Source organism: Canis lupus, chromosome X (assembly GCF_011100685.1).
Source record: "Canis lupus familiaris isolate Mischka breed German Shepherd chromosome X, alternate assembly UU_Cfam_GSD_1.0, whole genome shotgun sequence".
NCBI lineage: Eukaryota > Metazoa > Chordata > Mammalia > Carnivora > Canidae > Canis > Canis lupus.
In genome coordinates, this window is record NC_049260.1 from 61,300,361 (window position 1) to 61,320,383 (window position 20,023).

The window sequence follows — 20,023 nt, forward strand, 5'->3', positions numbered from 1 at the left end:
TAATATTCGATAAAGGAGGAAAGACTATCCATTGGAAGAAAGACAGTCTCTTCAATAAATGGTGCTGGGAAAATTGGACATCCACATGCAGAAGAATGAAACTAGACCACTCTCTTTCACCATACACAAAGATAAACTCAAAATGCATGAAAGATCTAAATGTGAGACACGATTCCATCAAAATCCTAGAGGAGAACACAGGCAACACCCTTTTTGAACTCAGCCACAGTAACTTCTTGCAAGATACATCCACGAAGGCAAAGGAAACAAAAGCAAAAATGAACTATTGGGACTTCATCAAGATAAGAAGCTCTTGCACAGCAAAGGAACAGTCAACAAAACTAAAAGACAACCTACAGAATGGGAGAAGATATTTGCAAATGACATATCAGATAAAGGGCTAGTTTCCAAGATCCATAAAAAACTCCTTAAACTCAACACCAAAGAAACAAAGAATCCAATCATGAAGTCCGCAAAAGACATGAAGAGAAATCTCACAGAGGAAGACATAGACATGGCCAACATGCACATGAGAAAATGCTCTGCATCACTTGCCATCAGGGAAATACAAATCAAAACCACAATGAGATACCACCTCACACCAGTGAGAATGGGGAAAATTAACAAGGCAGGGAACAACAAATGTTGGAGAGGATGCGGAGAAAAGGGAACCCTCTTACACTGTTGGTGGAAATGTGAACTGGTTCAGCCACTCTGGAAAACTGTGTGGAGGATCCTCAAAGAGTTAAAAATATATCTGGCATACGACCCAACAATTGCACTGTTGGGGATTTACCCCAAAGATTCAGTTGCAATGAAACGCCGGGACACCTGCACCCCGATGTTTATAGCAGCAATATCCACAATAGCCAAACTGTGGAAGGAGCCTTGGTGTCCATCGAAAGATTAATGGATAAAGAAGATGTGGTTTATGTATACAATGGAATATTACTCAGCCATTAGAAACGACAAATACCCACCATTTGCTTCAACGTGGATGGAACTGGAGGGTATTATGCTGTGTGAAGTAAGTCAATCAGAGAAGGACAGTGTATGTTGTCATTCATTTGGGGAGTATAAATAATAGTGAAAGGGAATATAAGGGAAGGGAGAAGAAATGTGTGGGAAATATCACAAAGGGAGACAGAACATAAAGACTCCTAACTCTGGGAAACGAACTAGGGGTGGTGGAAGTTGAGGAGGGCAGGGGGTGTGGGTGAGTGTGTTACGGGCACTGAGGGGGGCACTTGACAGGTTGAGCACTGGGTTTTATTCTGTATGTTGGTAAATTGAACACCAATAAAAATTATTTTATTAAAAAAATATCCTAGAGGAGAACACAGGCAACACCCTCTTTGAACTTGGCCACAGTAACTTCTTGCAAGATATATCCCTGAAGGCAAGAGAAACAAAAGCAAAAGTGAACTATTGGGACTTCATCAAGATAGAAGCTTTTGCACAGCAAAAGAAATAGTCAACAAAACTAAAAGACAACCTACATAATTGGAGAGGATATTCGCAAATGACGTATCTGATAAAGGACTAGTATCCAAGATCTCTAAAGAACTTCTTAAACTCAACAGCAAAGAAACAAAGAATCCAATCATGAAATGGGCAAAAGACATGAAGAGAAATCTCACAGAGGAAGACATAGACATGGCCAACATGCACATGAGAAAACTCTCCGCATCACTGCCCATCATGGAAATACAAATCAAAACCACACTGAGATACCACCTCACACCAATGAGATAGGGGATAATTAACAAGAGAGGAAACAACAAATGTTGGAGAAGCTGTGGATAAAGGGGAACCCTCTTTCACTGTTGGTGGGATTGTGGACTGCTATAGCCACTCTGAAAAACTGTGTGGAGGTTCCTCAAAGAGTTAAAAATACATCTGCCCTACCACCCAGCAGTTGCACTGCTGTGGATTTACTCCAAAGATGCAGATGTATGAAACTCCTGGACACCTGCACCCCGATGTTTCTAGCAGCAATGTCCACAATAGACAAACTGTGGAAGGAGTCTTGGTGTCCATCGAAAGATGAATGGATAAAGAAGATGTGGTCTATGTATACAATGGAATATTACTCAGCCATTAGAAACAATAAATACCCACTATTTTCTTCGACATGGAGGGACCTGGAGGGTATTATGCTGAGTGAAACAAGTCAATCAGAGAAGGAGAAACATTATATGGTCTCATTCATTTGGGGAATATAAAAATAGTGAAAGGGAATAAAGGGGAAAGGAGAGAAAATGAGTGGGAAATATCAGAGAGGGAGAGAGAACATGAGAGACTCCTAACTCTGGGAAATGAACAAGGGGTGATGGAAAGGGAGGTGGGCAGGGTTTTGGGGTGACTGGGTTATGGACACTTGATGGGATGAGCACTGGTTGTTATGCTATATTTTGGCAAATTGAACTCCAATAAAAAATAAAACATATAAGTATATATAAACAAAAATTTTTAAATTGTAATAAAAATTAAAAGGAGGAATTGAAAAAATAAGAAAGTAAATGAAAAAATAATAATAAAGAAAAATTAAGAGAAGAGGAAGTAGATCTTCTTTTCCCCTAGAGCTGAAGCTTTGCAGCACTCTAAGATCAGTAAACTTGGTGCAAGTAAGGTTTTTTTTTTCTTTTTTAAAATATTTTATTTATTTATTCATGAGAGACACAGAGAGAGAGGCAGAGACACAGGCAGAGGGAGAAGTAGGCTCTGTTCAGAGATCCCTATATGGGGCCAGATCCCGGGTCTCCAGGATCACATCCTGGGCTGAAGGCAGCACTAAACTGCTGAGCTACCTGGGCTGCCCACAAGTAAGGTTTTATTTTGCAGGTCTTCTAAGGGAGGAGCCTGTTGGGCTGTTTTTTCGGGTGGTCTTGTCCTAGTGGAAATGTGCCTCCAGGGCACAGGGGGTTGAGACTTGGTGTAAGCGGCTCCAGCCTCCACTAGGTGGCATTGTTTTGTTCTTTGAAGACTTGAGTCACTGAAAGGTGGGATATATATGGCAGTGCTCAAAAGCCTCAGAGCTGAAAATTCATCCCCCGTAGTGCAGTGAGCCATTATAGAAGATAAATCAATCACTCTTGTGTTTCTGGTTGCTGTCAGAACCCTGCATTTACTCTGCTTGTGACGAAGGTTTTTTGTTGTTGTTGTTTTTGTTTTTGCTTTTGTTTTGTTTTAATCTCAGGTGCATGACAGAGTTTCAAAATTCCAAATATTAGGGACTTCAGATGTACAGACCTGCAACTGTTCCTCCAGGGGATGTTCTTGCCAAGAATTTTCCATTTGCCATTCCAGGTAAGTGGTCACACAATTTCACAGCAGTTCACAGTTTATGGCAAAACAGAACAGAAAGCTTGCACCAGGAATCATTGTTCTCACCCAGCTTCTGAGCTCTTGTGTCTGAGAACAGTGTAACATTTAGTTGCCACCCATTCTTCTTGCAACCCAGGGGATCCTCAGACCTAGGATTCCATCCCACTTTGCCACCTGAGAACCTATAAGCCAGGCATGTCCCTGACTGTAGCAGACTTTTACAAATCCAGATTTTGCACTCTGTTTTTTATAATACTTTGGGGTAGTGGTAGTCTCTGTAAGCAGGTTCCCTCCCTGCTGCCATTTCCACAGCAAAATATCCCCCAATTCAAATCTCTACACCTCCTACCTTCCAAAAGTTGGTAGCTTTTTCTACTTGTTGGCTTGCAGTTTTTGCTCTCTCAAGCATCCAATTGATTTCTTGGGTGTTCCAAAAGATTTGGTAACTATCAAATTGTGTTTGAGGGACAAGAAAAGATTAGGATCCCCCTAATCTTCTGTCATCTTAACTATTCTACAAAGTATTTTTTTCTAATTGAAGAAAGATACTTCAGTGTATGACTCAAAAAAGTTTTAGTGAAAAATATGCAAAACATTAGACCCCTTTAGGGAGCTAAGATGGTGGTGTAATAGGACTCTAAGCTTGCCTCATCCCTTGATCACAGGTAGATAATTATTACTTCACTCCGAATACTCAAAGAAATCGACCTGAGGACTGATAAAACCAACTGCACAACTAGAGGGAGAGAAGAGGTCACTTTGAGGAAGGTAGGAAGTGTGGAAGCATGGTTTGATGGAGAAATGGATTGCAGGTGCTACCAAGAGGAGGGAGCCCTGGTCATGGAAAACAGTGAAAAGTGGAATCCAAAAAGATATGTACCAGAAGAACAATTTCCCAAAGCCATTGGCTGGGAAAGTGAGAGGGGCTGAATTTTATGTGCTTTTGCAACCAGCATGGCTCAAAGACTAGAATTTCAGAGGCCCTTGTGCTTGGCTGAGATAGAGACATGCGGACACTGCCCTATTCCTGGAGTAGAGGCAGACAAACAACCCCAGGGCAGACTGTGTGATCTGAAGATTGACTAGTGGCACAAGGATACACTGTTCATTCTTTTCAGAGTGCATCTGTGAGAGGTGGCATTGACACTCTGGGAAAAAAAAGAACCTGCATATTCCATTTTCCTCCTCTAACATTCACCATGGAAGAGACACATCTGATGAGAGCAGCTAACCAGGACACTGAATGTTTAGCCTACTTGCCCCAAATCACACGCCCCTGTGTTCTGGCATATTTTTTCCTTCTAGGTCAAATCTGCACCAGTCTCAGTGTGGCAATACCCTTTGCCAGAGGACCAGTGTAGGTCTCCAACAGACAAGACCCCTGATGTTTGTTATCCTAAAAGTAAGCATGCCTGCCTAGAGTAAAGAGCAAAGTACACTTTGCTGCTCCAGGAAGACTAGTGACCCAGAGAAAGAAAGTGAAATCAGCAATCTGAAAAACACCTGTGACACAAAAGGAGAAATTATTCACCTTTCTGGAAGTGTTTCCCTGAGAACAGAAAAAACAAACACCCTTTTTCAGAGACACAGGAGAGGGCTAGCACCATTTCCTTTCCCCAGTCCTCAGCATAAACCAACATCAGTAAACAGTATGAGGTCAACACTGGCTGTCTAACCTGCTTTTACCAAATCCTGCTTCCCTGTGCTTTGCTGATACTGCTTTTGTAGATCAACTGTGCCTTAGGAGCAGCACAGAGAGTCTCTCCTGCAGAAGAACAGCAAAAATCCCTGCACACACCATGTCTACTGATCATGGAGCTCTGCAAAGTCTCAGTTTTAGTGAAATAGTATCATGTCTCGTTTAACAAGAAGACCAGAGCACGACTAGTTAAAACTCACCAAACTCTGGCCAAGGTCAAAACACTCTCCACTGCAGGCAAGGGAAAACTCTGTAGATGACTAACGAGGGACAGAGCACCCAAAACAGCAGCAAAGTGCATGCAGTACACACCAGAGACACTTCTTGAAGCTCCAGGCTCTAGACATTAAATGATCTCTTCTTAATAAGTCATTACTCTTGGGAGCAGGAAATGTAACAGGCTTTATTAACGTAGAGAAGAATTCAGATACCTAGAAAAAATGTGAAGATGGAGGAATTCATCCCAAACAAAAGAATAAGAAAAGGTTACAGCCAGGGATTAATTGAAACAGATATAAGTAATGTACCTGATTCAGAATTTAAAGCAGCAACCATGATGATAGTAGATGGGATTGAAAAAAGCATAGAAGACATCAGAAAGACCCTTACAACAGTGATACAAGAGCTAAAAACCAATCAGGCTGAAATGAAAAATACAATAACTGAGAAACAAAAACCAATTGAAAATAATAACCACAAGGAAACAAGAAGCAGAGGAATGGATAAGTGATTTAAAAGATAGAATTATGGAAAATAATGAAGCTGAACAAGAGATGGAAAGGAAAATCTTGGATTATGAAAGTAGAATTAGGGACTCTGTGACTCCATAAAATGTAATAGTATTTATGTCATATGAGCCCCAGAAGAAGAGAGAGAAACGGGGACAGGAGTTATATTTGGGGATATTATACCTGAAAACTTCCCTAATATGGGGAAAGAAACAGACATCCAAATCTAGGAGGCACAGAGAACTCCCATCAAAATCAACAAAAGCAGGCCAACACCAAGACATATTGTAGTTACATTTGAAATATACAGAGATAAAGAATAAATCTTAAAGCACCAAGTCAAAAGTCCCTAACTTAAAAGGGAAGATCAATAGGTTAGCAGCACAACTTTCCACAGAGATTTAACAATCCAGAAAACAGTGGCATGACATATTTAATCTGCTGAATGTGAAAAGTCTAGAGCCATTAATACTCTATGGCAAGGGTATCACTCAGAGGATAAGGAGAGATAAAGAGTTCCCCAGACAAATAAAAACTAAAGGAGTTCATGATCACCTAACTAATCCTGTGAGAAATATTAAATGGGAACTCTTTGAGTGGGAAAGAAAGACCAAAAGCAATAAAGATTAGAAAGGAGCATAGAAAATCCTCAGAAACAATGACAAAAGAAATAATAAAATGGCACTAAATACATTTCTGTCAATAATTACTCTGAATGTACATGGAACAAGTATGCCAATCAAAAGATATATAGTGTCAGAATGGATAAAAGAACAAGACTCATCTATATGTTACCTCCAAGGGATTCAATTTAGCCCTGAGACACCTACAGATTAAAAGTTAGGGGATAGAGAAATATTTATCATGCAAATAGAAGTCAGAAGAAAACCAGAGTAGCCATACTTATATCAGAACAACTAGATTTTAAAGCAGAGACTATTAACAAGAATTGAAAAAGGACACTGCATCATAATAAAGGGGTCTATCCAAGAAGAAGTTCTAACAATTGCAAATATTTATGCCACCAACTTGGGAGCACCCAAATATATAAAGAAATAATAATAACATAAAACAATTCATTTATAATACAATAATAGTAGGGGATTTTAATACCCCACTTACAACAAAGGACAGATCATCTAGGCAGAAAATCAACCAGGGCACAATGGCTTTAAATTACAACTGGACTGGATGGACTTAACAGATATATTTTGAGCATTTCCTCCTAAAGCAGTGGAATAGACGTTCTTTTCATGTGCATATGGGACATTCTTCAGTATAGATCATATACTCGGGACAAATCAGGACTGAACAAGTACAGAAATCCTGTGATCATTCTACTCATGTTTTCCTACCACAACACTAAGAAAGTTAGAGTCAACTATAAGAAAGATATTGGAAACACCAAAAATACATGGAGTTTAAGGAACATCCTATTAAAGAATGAATGAGTAAACCAGGAAATTAAACAAAAAATAGAAAAAATACATGAAAAGAAATGAAAATGAAAACACAATAATCCAACACTTTGGGATGCAGCAGAAGTGTTTCTGAAAGGGAAGTACATACTAATAGAGCCCTTCCTCAAGAAACAGGAAAATTTCAAATATGCAACCTAACTTCACACTAAAAGAATTAGATAAAGAACAACAAATTATTCCTAAAGCCAGCAAAAGAAGGGAATATCTAGTAAATATTAGAGCAGAAATAAATGATACGAAAGAAAGAAGACACCAGTTGAACAGATCAATGAAACCAGGAGTTAGTTATTTGAAAGATTAATAAAACTGATAAACATCTAGTCAGACTTATCAAAAAGAAAAGAGAAAGGGCACAAATAAATAAATTCTGAATGAAGAGGGATCACAATAATTATAGAGATACAAAAAATATAAGAGAATTTTATGAAAAATTATATGCCAACAACTTGCATGATCCAAAATTAATGGATAAATTCCTATAAACATATACACTACCAAAACTTAAACAGGAAGAAATGGAAAACTTGACCAGACTGATAATCAGCAAAGTAATTGAATCAATAATCAAAAAACTCCCAACAAACAAAAGTCTATGGACAGATAGCTTCATAGGTGAATTCTACCACATATTTAAAGAAGAGTTAATACCTATAATTCTCAAATCATTCAAAAAATTGAAATGGAAGAAAACTTCCAAATTCATCCTATGAAATCTGTAATATCATGATTTCAAAACCAGACGATGCCATTGAAAAAGAGAATATAGGCTAATTTCCCTTATGAGCATAGATGCAAAGATTCTCAACAAAATGCTAACAAATTGAATCCAAGAGTAGTGGGATATATTGCTGGGCTGCAAGGGTGGATCAAGTCATAAATCAATCAATTTGATACACCACATTAATAAAAGAAATGATAAGAACCATATGATCGTTTCAACAGATACAGAAAAAGCATTAGACAAATTACAACATCCCCTCATGATAAAAGCTGCGAACAAGGTAGTTTCAGAGGAAACATACTTCATCATCAGAAAGGCCATATACAAAAATCTCACAGGTAATATCATCCTCAATAGGGAAAAATTGAAATGTTCTCCTCTATGGTCAGGAACAAGACAGGGGTGTCCACTCTCAGTACTGTTACTTAATATAGTACTGGAAGCTCTAACCTCAGCAATCAGACAACAAAAAGAAATAAAAGGCATCTGGATCAGTCAGAAAGAAGTCAAACGTTCACTATTTGTAGACAACATGATACTCTATGTAGAAAACTCAATAGACTCCACCAAAAAACTGCTAGAACTGATACCCAAATTCAGTAAAGTCATAGGATACAAAAATCAATGTACAGAAATCTGCTCATTTCTATACACCAATAATGGAGCAGTAGAAAGAGAATTCAAAGAATTAATCCCATTTACATTTGCATCAAAAACCGTAAGATACTTAGGAATTAACCTAACCAAAGACCTATACTCTAAAAACTATAAAACACTGATGAAAGAAATTGAAGATGACACAAAGAAATGGAAAAAAATTCCATGATCATTTCTATACTGTCCAAAGCAATTTGTGCTTTTAATGCAATCCCTATCAAAATAGCAGAAGCATTTTTCACAGAGCTAGAACAAACAATACTAAAATTAGGATAGAACCACAAAAGACCCCAAATAGCCAAAGCAATCTTGAAAAATAAAGGCGGAGCTGGAGGCATCATAATTCCAGATTTTAAGTTATATTACAAAGCTGTCATCAATAAGACAGTATGGTACTGGCACAAAACAGACACATAGATCAATGGACCAAAATAGAAGAGCTATAAATGTACCAAAAATATAGTCAACTGATCTTTTTAACTTCTTAAGGAACCTCCATACCGTTTCCCAGAGTGGCTGCACCAGCTTGCATTCTCACCAATAGTGTAAGAGGGTTCCTTTTTCTCCACATCCTCGGCAACATTCGTTGTTCCCTGACTTGTTAATTTTAGCCATTCTGACTGATGTGAGGTGGTACCTCATTGTGGCTTAGATTTGTATTTCCCTGGTGACAAATGATGTTGAACATATTTTCATGTGTCTGTTGGTCATTTGTATGTCTTCTTTGGAGAAATGTCTGTTTATGTCTTCTGTCCATTTCTTGACTGGATTATTTGTTTTATGTGTTTTGAGTTTGATAAGTTCTTCATAGATCTTGGATTCTAGCCTTTTGTCTGATATGTCATTTGCAAATATCTTCTCTCCTTCTGTAAGTTGCCTTTTAGCTTTGTTGAATGTTTCCTTTGCTGTGCAAAAGCTTTTTATCTTGATGAAGTCCCAATAGTTAATTTTTGCATTTGTTTCCCTTGCTTGTGGAAATGTCTGATTGCTGTGGTTAGGATGTCCCATACTATGTCAGACAGAAGTGGTGAGCATGGACATCTTTGTCTTGTTCTGGACCTAATGGGAAAGGCTCCCAATTTTTTCCTGTTAAGAATGATGTTAGCTATGGTTTCTTCATAATAGGCTTTAATATGTTGAGGTATGTTACCTCCAAGCCTAGTTTGTTTTGACAGATTTTACCGTGAATGAAGATTGTACTTTCTCAAATGCCTTTATATCTGCATCTATTGAAATGATAATATGACTCTTACCCTTTTTCTTATCGATGTAATATATCATGTTAATTCATTTGTGAATATTGAACAATCATTTCAAACTTAAATAAATAACACTTGATCCAGATGAATGATTTTTAATGTATTGTTGGATTTGGCTTGACAGTGTTTGTTTGTTTTGTTCAGGGATTTTTGCATCTATGTTCATCAGGGATATTGGCCTGTAGTTCTCTCTTTTTTTTTATGATAGTCACAGAGAGAGAGAGAGAGAGAGGCAGAGACATAGGCAGAGGGAGAAGCAGGCTCCATGCACCGGGAGCCTGATGTGGGATTCGATCCCGGGTCTCCAGGATCGCGCCCTGGGCCAAAGGCAGGCGCCAAACCGCTGCACCACCCAGGGATCCCCTGGCCTGTAGTTCTCTTTTCTAGTGGTGTGTTTACTTAGTTTTGGTATCAGGGTAATGCTGGCCAATGGAATGAATTCGGACGTTTTCCTTTTTTTTCTATTTTTTGGAATAGTTTCCAAGTAATGGGTATTAATTCTTTCTTAAATGTTTGTTAGAATTCACTTGTGAAGCTATATTGTCCTGAACTTTTGTTTTGAGGGGTTCTTGGTTTACCGATTCAATTTCTTCTGGTTATTGGTCTGTTCATATTTTCTATCTCTTTCTGTTTTGGTTTTGATACTTTATATGGCTCTAGGAATTTATCCATGTATTCTGGAATGTCCAGTTTGTTGGCATATACTTTTTCATAATATGGTCTTATATTTGTCTTATATTTTTTGTATTTCTGTGGTGTTGATTGCTATTTTTTCTCTCTCATTTGTGATTTTGTTTATTAGAGTTCTTTCTCTTTCTTTTTTTGATAAGCCCGGCTGGAGTTTTACCAATTTTATTTAGTTTTCCAAAGCACTAGCTCCTGGTTTCATTGATCCTTTCTTTTTAAAATATTCTATGTTGATTGTTTCTGCTCTAACCTTTATTGTTTTTTCCTTCTGCAAGTTTTAGGTTTTGTTTGCTCTTTTTCTAGTTCTTTAGGTGTAAAGTTAACTTGTTTATTTGAGATTTGTTTTCTTTTGGGGGTAGGCTTGTATTGGTATAACTTCCTTCTTAGAACAACTTTTACTGCATCCTAGAAATTTTGGACCAATATACTTTTTTATTTCTCTTATTTCCTGGTTGACACATTTGTTGTTTAGTAGCATGTTATTTAACCATCATATTATTTGTGGGCTTTCCAGATTTTTTCTTGTGGTTGACTTCTAGTTTCATAGTGTTGTATTCAGGAAAGTTTCATGGCATTATTTCAATCTTCCTGAGTTTGTTGAGGCTTGCTTTATGGGCTAAATGTTATCTATTCTGGAGAATGTTCCATGTGCTCTTGAAAAGAATGTATATTCTACTGTTTTAGAATAGAATATTCTGAATATATGTGTTAAATCCATCTGGTCCAAAATGTCATTCAAAGTCATTGTTTCCTATTATTACTGATTAGTTCTTTTATGCTTTTTATTAACTTTTTTATGTATTTGGGAGTTCCTATGTTGGGTCTATAAATATTTATAATTGCTATATCTTCTTTTTGATTGTCCCCTTTATTATAATATAGACTCTTTCTTTGTCTCCTGTTATAGTCTTTGTTTTAACATCTATTTTGTCTGTGTAGGTTTTGCTACCCTGGCTTTCTTTTGGCAATGATTTGCATGATAGATGATTCCTTATCCCCTCTCTTTCAATTTGAAGGTGCCTTTAGGTGGAAAATATGCCTCTTATAGGCAGCATATAGATGGGTTTCTTGTTTTTTTTTATCCATTCTGACATGTCTTTTCATTGGAGTATTTAGTCCATTTGCATTCAAAGTAATTATTGATAGATGTGTATTTATTGTCATTTTATTATTTGTTTTGGGGTTGTTTCTGAAGATTTTCCCTCATACATTCTTATCTTTCCCTTGCATGCTTTATCTTCTTTTCTTTAGTAATATATTTGGATTTCTTTGCCTTTACACTTTTCATATATTTATTAGTGGTTTTGATATATGATTTACCACTAGCTTTGTATAAAACATCATCTGCGTATAGCATTCTCTAGGCAGCTAATGATCATTTAAGTTTGAACCCAATCTTTACTACTCTCCTTCCCACATTTTAGGTAAATATTGTCATATTTTACATCCTTTAATTTTGTGGGTTTCTTGACTGATTTTATTTACAGAAAAATCATCTTTATTGCTTTTGTGTTTCTTTACTTTATACTACCACTTTTGGTCTTTCTGTTCCATTGAATGAATCTCCTTTAATATTTCCTGCAGGGCTTATTTGGGGTCACAGAGTCCTTTAGTTTTTGTCTATCTGGAAAACTTGCTATCTCTTTTATTCAAAGTGATAGCCTTCCTGAATATTTTTGCCTGTAGATTTTTTTCCCATTCAGCTCTTTGGATATATCATGCTACTTTATTCTAGCTTGGAAAATTTCTTCTGTAAAATCCCCTGCCAGCCTTTTGGGCTTTCTCTTTTGAGTTCTGTCTTGCTGCTTTAAAAATTTTTTTCTTTGTCACTGTATTTTGCTAATTTAATTACAATGTGTTTGGTATTGATGAAGTTTTATTGATTTTGATGGGGGTAATCTGTAGTAAATGTTGGGTATTTGTCGCTTCTAATGGATGAGTAATATTCCATTGTATACATAAACCACATCTTCTTTATCCATTCATCTTTCGATGGACCCCGAGGCTCCTTCCACAGTTTGGCTATTGTGGACATTGCTGCTATAAACATTGGGGTGCAGGTATCCCGGCGTTTCATTGCATCTGCATCTTTGGGGTAAATCCCCAGCAGTGCAATTGCTCCTGGAATTTTTCAAACTTTACTTCGAGGGTCTATCTTCCTTGGTTGTTTGTCATACTCTCTCTTTAAGAGTTTGGACTCAGCCTCCTGATGTCCTCCAGGCTCATCCAAAGCTAACCCTGATGACTTTTAAAATTCTAGGCTTTAAGTCCTGCTTCAGAATTCATGATGTGGCTCCTCTAGCTTTCTTGCTTTCCAGGCCAAATATTTTGGGGATTTGTCTTCTCCGTGCATGCTCTCCAGTATGATAGTGTTTTTCTCACCCTTCTATGTGTCACCATCTTCCTCTTGAGCATGGACTGGCATGGCTGATTTCACTCCCAAACCACATCTTTACATTTTCTACTGTTTTTAGATGTGGCCTCTTCTCTATCCTTTGTGGAATTTTTTTTTTTTTGCTAAGCTATGCATTATTTTCTGGGTTATTAATACTGACGTGAATATTATTGAGCTGTATCCATGGAATAAGGTGAACTTATGGTCTACCTACTCTGCTATTTTCCCCATTATTTCCTCTCCAGATATGGGAAACTGTTGAAAACTGGTTATCTAAAACAATTAATATCTAATAGTTGTAACACAAAAGGAATTAAAGTAACAGTTCACTCTTTTTATTTTGTTCCACTACTGCTCAAGAATGAATTGAAAATCATTTAAAATGCTCCATACTGTGGAAGGAGCCTCGGTGTCCAACGAAAGATGAATGGATAAAGAAGATGTGGTTTATGTATACAATGGAATATTACTCAGCTATTAGAAATGACAAATACCCACCATTTGCTTCAACGTGGATGGAACTGGAGGGTATTATGCTGAGTGAAGTAAGTCAGTCGGAGAAGGACAAACATTATATGTTCTCATTCATTTGGGGAATATAAATAATAGTGAAAGGGAAAATAAGGGAAGGGAGAAGAAATGTGTGGGAAATATCAGAAAGGGAGACAGAACATAAAGACTGCTAACTCTGGGAAACGAACTAGGGGTGGTGGAAGGGGAGGAGGGCGGGGGGTGGGAGTGAATGGGTGACGGGCACTGGGTGTTATTCTGTATGTTAGTAAATTGAACACCAATAAAAAAAAAAAAATAAATTTATAAAAAAATTTTTAAAAAAATAAAAAAAAAAATAAATAAATAAAAAATAAAATGCTCCATACTGATACGTCATTTGTAAATATCTTCTCCCATTCTGGAGGTTGTCTATTAGTTTTGTTGGCTGTATCGTTTGCTGTGCAAAAGCTTCTTATCTTGATGAAGTCCCAATAGTTCATTTTTGCTTTTGTTTCCTTTGCCTTCGTGGATGTATCTTGCAAGAAGTTACTGTGGCCAAGTTCAAAAAGGGGGTTGCTTGTGTTCTCCTCTAGGATTTTGATGGAATCGTGTCTCACATTTAGATCTTTCATCCATTTTGAGTTTATCTTTGTGTATGGTGAAAGAGAGTAGTCTAGTTTCATTCTTCTGCATGTGGATGTCCAATTTTCCCAGCACCATTTATTGAAGAGACTGTCTTTCTTTCCAGTGGATAGTCTGTCCTGCTATCTAGAATATTAGTTGACCATAAAGTGGAGGGTCCCCTTCTGGATTCTCTATTCTGTTCCATTGATCTATGTGTCTGTTTTTGTGCCAGTACCACACTGTCTTGATGACCACAGCTTTGTAGTACAACCTGAAATCTGGCATAGTGATGCCCCCAGATATGGTTTTCTTTTTTAAAATTCCCCTGGATATTCAGGTTTTTTTCTGATTCCACACAAATCTTAAGATGATTTGTTCCAACTCTCTGAAGAAAGTCCATGCTATTTTGATAGGGATTGCATTAAATGTGTAAATTACCCTGGGTAGCATTGACATTTTCACAATATTAATTCTTCCAATCCATGAGCATAGAATAATTTTCCATCTCTTTGTGTCTTCCTCAATTTCTTTCAGAAGTGTTCTATAGTTTTGAGGGTATCGATCCTTTCCCTCTTTGGTTAGGTTTATTGCTAGGTATCTTACGCTTTTGGGTGCAATTGTAAATGGGATTGACTCCTTAATTTCTCTTTCTTCAGTCTCATTGTTAGTGTATAGAAATGCCACTGACTTCTGGGCATTTATTTTGTATCCTGCCACACTTCCAAATTGCTGTATGAGTTCTAGCAATCTTGGGGTGGAGTCTTTTGGATTTTCTATGTAGAGTATCATGTCATCAGTGAAGAGGGAGAGTTTGACTTCTTCTTTGCCAATTTGAATGCCTTTTATTTCTTTTTGTTGTCTGATTGCTGAGGCTAGGACTTCTAGTACTATGTTGAAAAGCAGTGGTGAGGGTGGACATCCCTGTCTTGTTCCTGATCTTAGGGGAAAGGCTCTGAGTGTTTCCCCATTGAGAATTATATTTGCTGTGGGCTTTTCGTTGATGGTGGGAATGTGAACTGGTGCAGCCACTCTGGAAAACTGTGTGGAGGTTCCTCAAAGAGTTAAAAATAGACCTGCCCTACGACCCAGCAATTGCATTGCTGGGGATTTACCCCAAAGATACAGATGCAATGAAACGCCGGGACACCTGAACCCTGATGTTTATAGCAGCAATGTCCACAATAGCCAAACAGTGGAAGGAGCCTCGGGGTCCATCGAAAGATGAATGGATAAAGAAGATGTGGTTTATGTATATAATGGAATATTAGTCATCCATTAGAAGCGACAAATACCCACCATTTACTTCGATGTGGATGGAGCTGGAGGGTGTTACGCTGAGTGAAATAAGTCAATCGGAGGACTAAATTTATATGGTTTCATTCATTTGGGGAATATAAAAAATAGTGAAAGGGAATAAAGGGGAAAGGAGAAAAAATAAGTGGCAAGTATCAGAAAGGGAGGCAGAACATGAAAGACTCCTTACTCTGGGAAATGAACCAGGGGTGGTGGAAGGGGAGGTGGGCAGGGGTGGGGGTGACTTGGTGGCGGGCACTGAGGAGGGCAGTTGATGGGATGAGCACTGGGTGTTATTCTGTAGGTTGACAAATTGAACACCAATAAAAAATAAATTTATTTAAAAAAATAAAATGCTGCATACTGTAGCAAGATAATATTAGAAATATTAGCTGTAAAATAAGAAAGAGCAAATGCACAAAGACATAAAAATAGAGCCATGAAAGATGATAATAAAAAATTACCATAAGAAAATCTCCAAACTTTCTACAAGTAGACTGTAAATTAGTTTCGGGTTTTTCAGCAGACTATATAAAAAAGACAAGTGAACCAATTATGAGTATCTGTAAGAATCAAATCAAACCAATTGATTAGGAAATATATAGTTTGTTCTATTACAAAAATCAAGTAGTACTCTTGTGTTCTCCTAAAAATCACAGCATGTTGTAATGAATAATGTCCTCAATAATAGCTATAACTCCTAATCTACTCATACTATTAAAGAATATCTAAAGTTGGCGGAGGGAGCTTCATGGCACCGGGAGCAGCTTGGCCGGAGATCCGGCGGTGGCTACCCGCCCAGGGTAGTGATTCCCCGGTATCACTGTATCATAGTGCATGCCCCGGAGCCCAGGGCCCTGGGGGACACAGCCTAAGATCCGGCGCTCCCCCCGGGACAGGCAGAGGCCGGGAGGACACAGGACAGCAAGGATGCTCCTGCCACTGGGCGGCCCCAAGTTATGCAGATCAGTGACCCCTCCCCCGGAGCATCCAGGCCCCTGCGGACTGAGGGCTGCGGTAGTTACTGTGGAAGATGTCTCAAAAGCTGGACAGCTGGCCCCCGCCACTGTTGTTGTTCCTCCTGGTGTCACCCTGTACCTTGGACTGAGCAGGGGCCTCACAGGATAAACAGCTCCCACTGAGCCCTGCACCTGGAAGAGGCAGGGCAGCTTCCACAGGTGCACACACCTGAGAATCAGCAAAGCAAGCCCCACCCTCACCCCTCCCCCAAAAGACCAGCTAGAAGGAGAGGGGAAAAGCAAGTTATTGACCAAGCAGCACTGGAAATTTCCAGGGGTAGTCGAGGGATTTACAGTATATAGAATCAGAGGATACTCCCCCTTGATTTTTGTTTTCTGTTTGTTACTCCCCCTTTTTTCCTTTTTTTTCCTCTTTTTTTTTCTCTCTTTTTCTCCTTTTTTCAGTACAACTTGTTTCGGCCACTCTGCACTGAGCAAAATGACTAGAAGGCAAAACTCACCTCAAAAGAAAGAATCAGAAACAGTCCTCTCTCCCACCTAGTTACAAAATTTGGATTACAATTCAATGTCAGAAAGCGAATTCAGAAGGACAATTATAAAGCTACTGGTGGCTCTAGAAAAAAGCATAAAGGATTGAAGAGCCTTCATGACTTCAGAATTTAGATCTCATCAGCCCGAAATTAAAAATCAATTAAATGAGATGCAATCAAGACTGGAGTTCCTATCCACGAGGGTTAACGAGGTAGAAGAACGAGTGAGCGACACAGAAGACAAGTTTATGGCAAGGAAGGAAACTGAGGAAAAAAGAGAAAAACTATTAAAAGCTCACGAGGATAGGTTAAGGAAAAGAAATGACAGCCTCAGAAGGAAAAATCTACGTTAAATTGGGGTTCCCAAGGGCGCCGAAAGGGACAGAGGTCCAGAATATGTATTTGAACAAATCATACCTGAGAACGTCCTGAACTTGGGAAGGGAAACAGGCATTCAGATCCAGGAGATAGACAGATTCCCCCTAAAATCAATAAAAACCGTTCAATACCCCGACATTTCATAGTGAAACTTGCAAATTCCAAAGACAAAGAGAAAATCCTTAGAGCAGCAAAAGACAAGAAATCTTTAACATTTATGGGGCAAAGCATTAAGGATAACAGCAGACCTCTCCACAGAGACCTGGCAGGCCAGAAAGGACTGCCAGAATATATTCAGGGTCTTAAATGACAAGAAACTGCAGCCAAGGATACTATATACAGCAAGGCTCTCATGCAGAATAGAAGGAGAGATAAAGAGCTACCAAGATAGGCAGAAACTGAAAGAATATGAGACCAGCAAACTGGCTCTCCAAGAAATACTAAGGGGTACTCTGTAATAAAAAGAGGAAGTCCAAGGAAACAATCCTGAAAAACAGGGACTGAATAGGTATCATGATGACACTAAATTCATATCTTTCAATAGTAACTCTGAATGTAAATGGCCTTAATGACCTCATAAAAGAGCGCAGGGTTTCAGACTGGATAAAAAGCAAGACACATCTATTTGTTGTCTACAAGAGACCCATTTTAGATAAGGACACCTACAGCCTGAAAATAAAAGGTTGGAGAACCATTTATCATTCAAATGGTCTTCAAAAGAAAGCAGGGGTAGCCATCCTTATATCAGATGAATTAAAGTTTATTGCAAAGATTGTAGTAAGAGATGAAGAGGGACACTATATCATACTTAAAGGATGTATCCAACAAGAGAACCTAACAATCATGAATATTTATGCCCCGAATGTGGGAGCTGCCAAGTATATCAATCAATTAATAACCAAAGTTAAGACATACTTAGATAATAATACACTTATACTTGGCGACTTGAATGTAGAGTTTTCTACAATCGAGAGATCTTTAAAACACAACATCTCCAAAGAAACAAGAGCTTTAAATGATACACTGGGCCAGATGGATTTCACTGATATTTACAGACCTTTACATCCAAACGCAACTGAATACACATTCTCTCAAGTGCACATGGAACTTTCTCCAGAATAAACCACATACTGGGTCACAAATCAGGTCTTCACTGATACCAAAAGATTGGGATTGTCTTCTGCATATTGTCAGACCAAAATGCTTTGAAATTAGAACTAAATCACAAGAAGAAGTTTGGAAGGATTTAAAACACGTGGAGGTGAAGGACCATCCTGCTAAAAGATGAAGGGGTCAACCAGGAAATTAGGGAAGAATTAAAAAGATTCATGGAAACTAATGAGAAAGATACAACCGTTCAAAATCCTTGGGATGCAGCAAAAGCAGTCCTGAGGGGAAATACATCGTTATAAAAGCAGTCACCCAAAAAACTGGAAAGAACCCAAAAACAAAAGCTAACCTTGCACTAAAAGGAGCTAGAAAAAAAAAAAACAGCAAATAGATCCTACACCCAGCAGAAGTAGAGAGTTAATAAAGATTTGAGCAGAACTCATGAAATACAGACCAGAAGAACTGTGGAACAGATCAACACAAACAGGAGTTGGTTCTTTGAAAAAATTAATATGATAGATAAACCATTAGCCAGCCTTATTAAAAAGAAGAGAGAAAAGACTCAAATTAATAAAATCATGAATGAGAAAGGAGAGATCACCGCCAATACCAAGGAAATACAAACGATCTTAAAAACTTATTATGAGTAGCTTTACGCCAATAATTTAGGCAATCTAGAAGAAATGGACGCATTTCTGGAAAACTACAAACTACCAACACTGGAACAGGAAGAAATAGAGAACCTGAGTAGGCCAATCACCAGGGAGGAAATGGAAACAGTCATCAAAAACCTCCCAAGACACCAAAGTCCAGGGCCAGATGGCTTCCCTGGGGAATTCTATCAAACGTTTAATGTAGAAACCATACGTATTCTACTAAAGCTGTTCAGAAAGATAGAAAGAGATGGAATACTTCCAAACTCATTCTATGAAGCGAGCATCACCTTAATTCAGAAACCAGACAAAGACCCCACCGAAAAGGAGAATTATAGACTAATATCCCTGTTGAACATGTATGCAAAAATTCTTAACAAGAATCCTATACTAGCCAATAGGATCCAACAATACATTAAGATTATTCACAACGACCAAGTGGAATTTATCCATGGGATGCAAGGCTGGTTCAACACTCGCAAATCAATCAATGTGATTGATCATATAAGCAAGAGAAAAAATAAGAACTATATGATCCTCTCAATAGATGCAGAGAAAGTATTTCACAAAATACAGCATCCATTCCTGATCAAAACTCTTCAGAGTGTAGAGATAGATAGAACATTCCTCAGCATCTTAAAAGCTATCTATGAAAAGCCCACAGCAAATATCATTCTCACTGAGGAAGCACTGGGAGCCTTTCCCCTAGGATAGGAACACGACAGGGATGTCTACTCTCACCACTGCTATTCAACATAGTACTATAAGTCCTAGTCTCCGCAATCAGGCAACAAAAATAAATAAAAGGCATTCAAATTGGCAAAGAAGAAGTCAAACTCTCCCTCTTCGCAGATGACATGATACTCTACATAGAAAACCCAAAAGACTCCACCGCAAGATTGCTAGAACTCATACAGCAATTTGGAAGTGTGGCAGGATACAAAATCAATGCCCAGAAGTCAGTGGTATTTCTATACACTAACAATGAGACTGAAGAAAGAAAAATTAA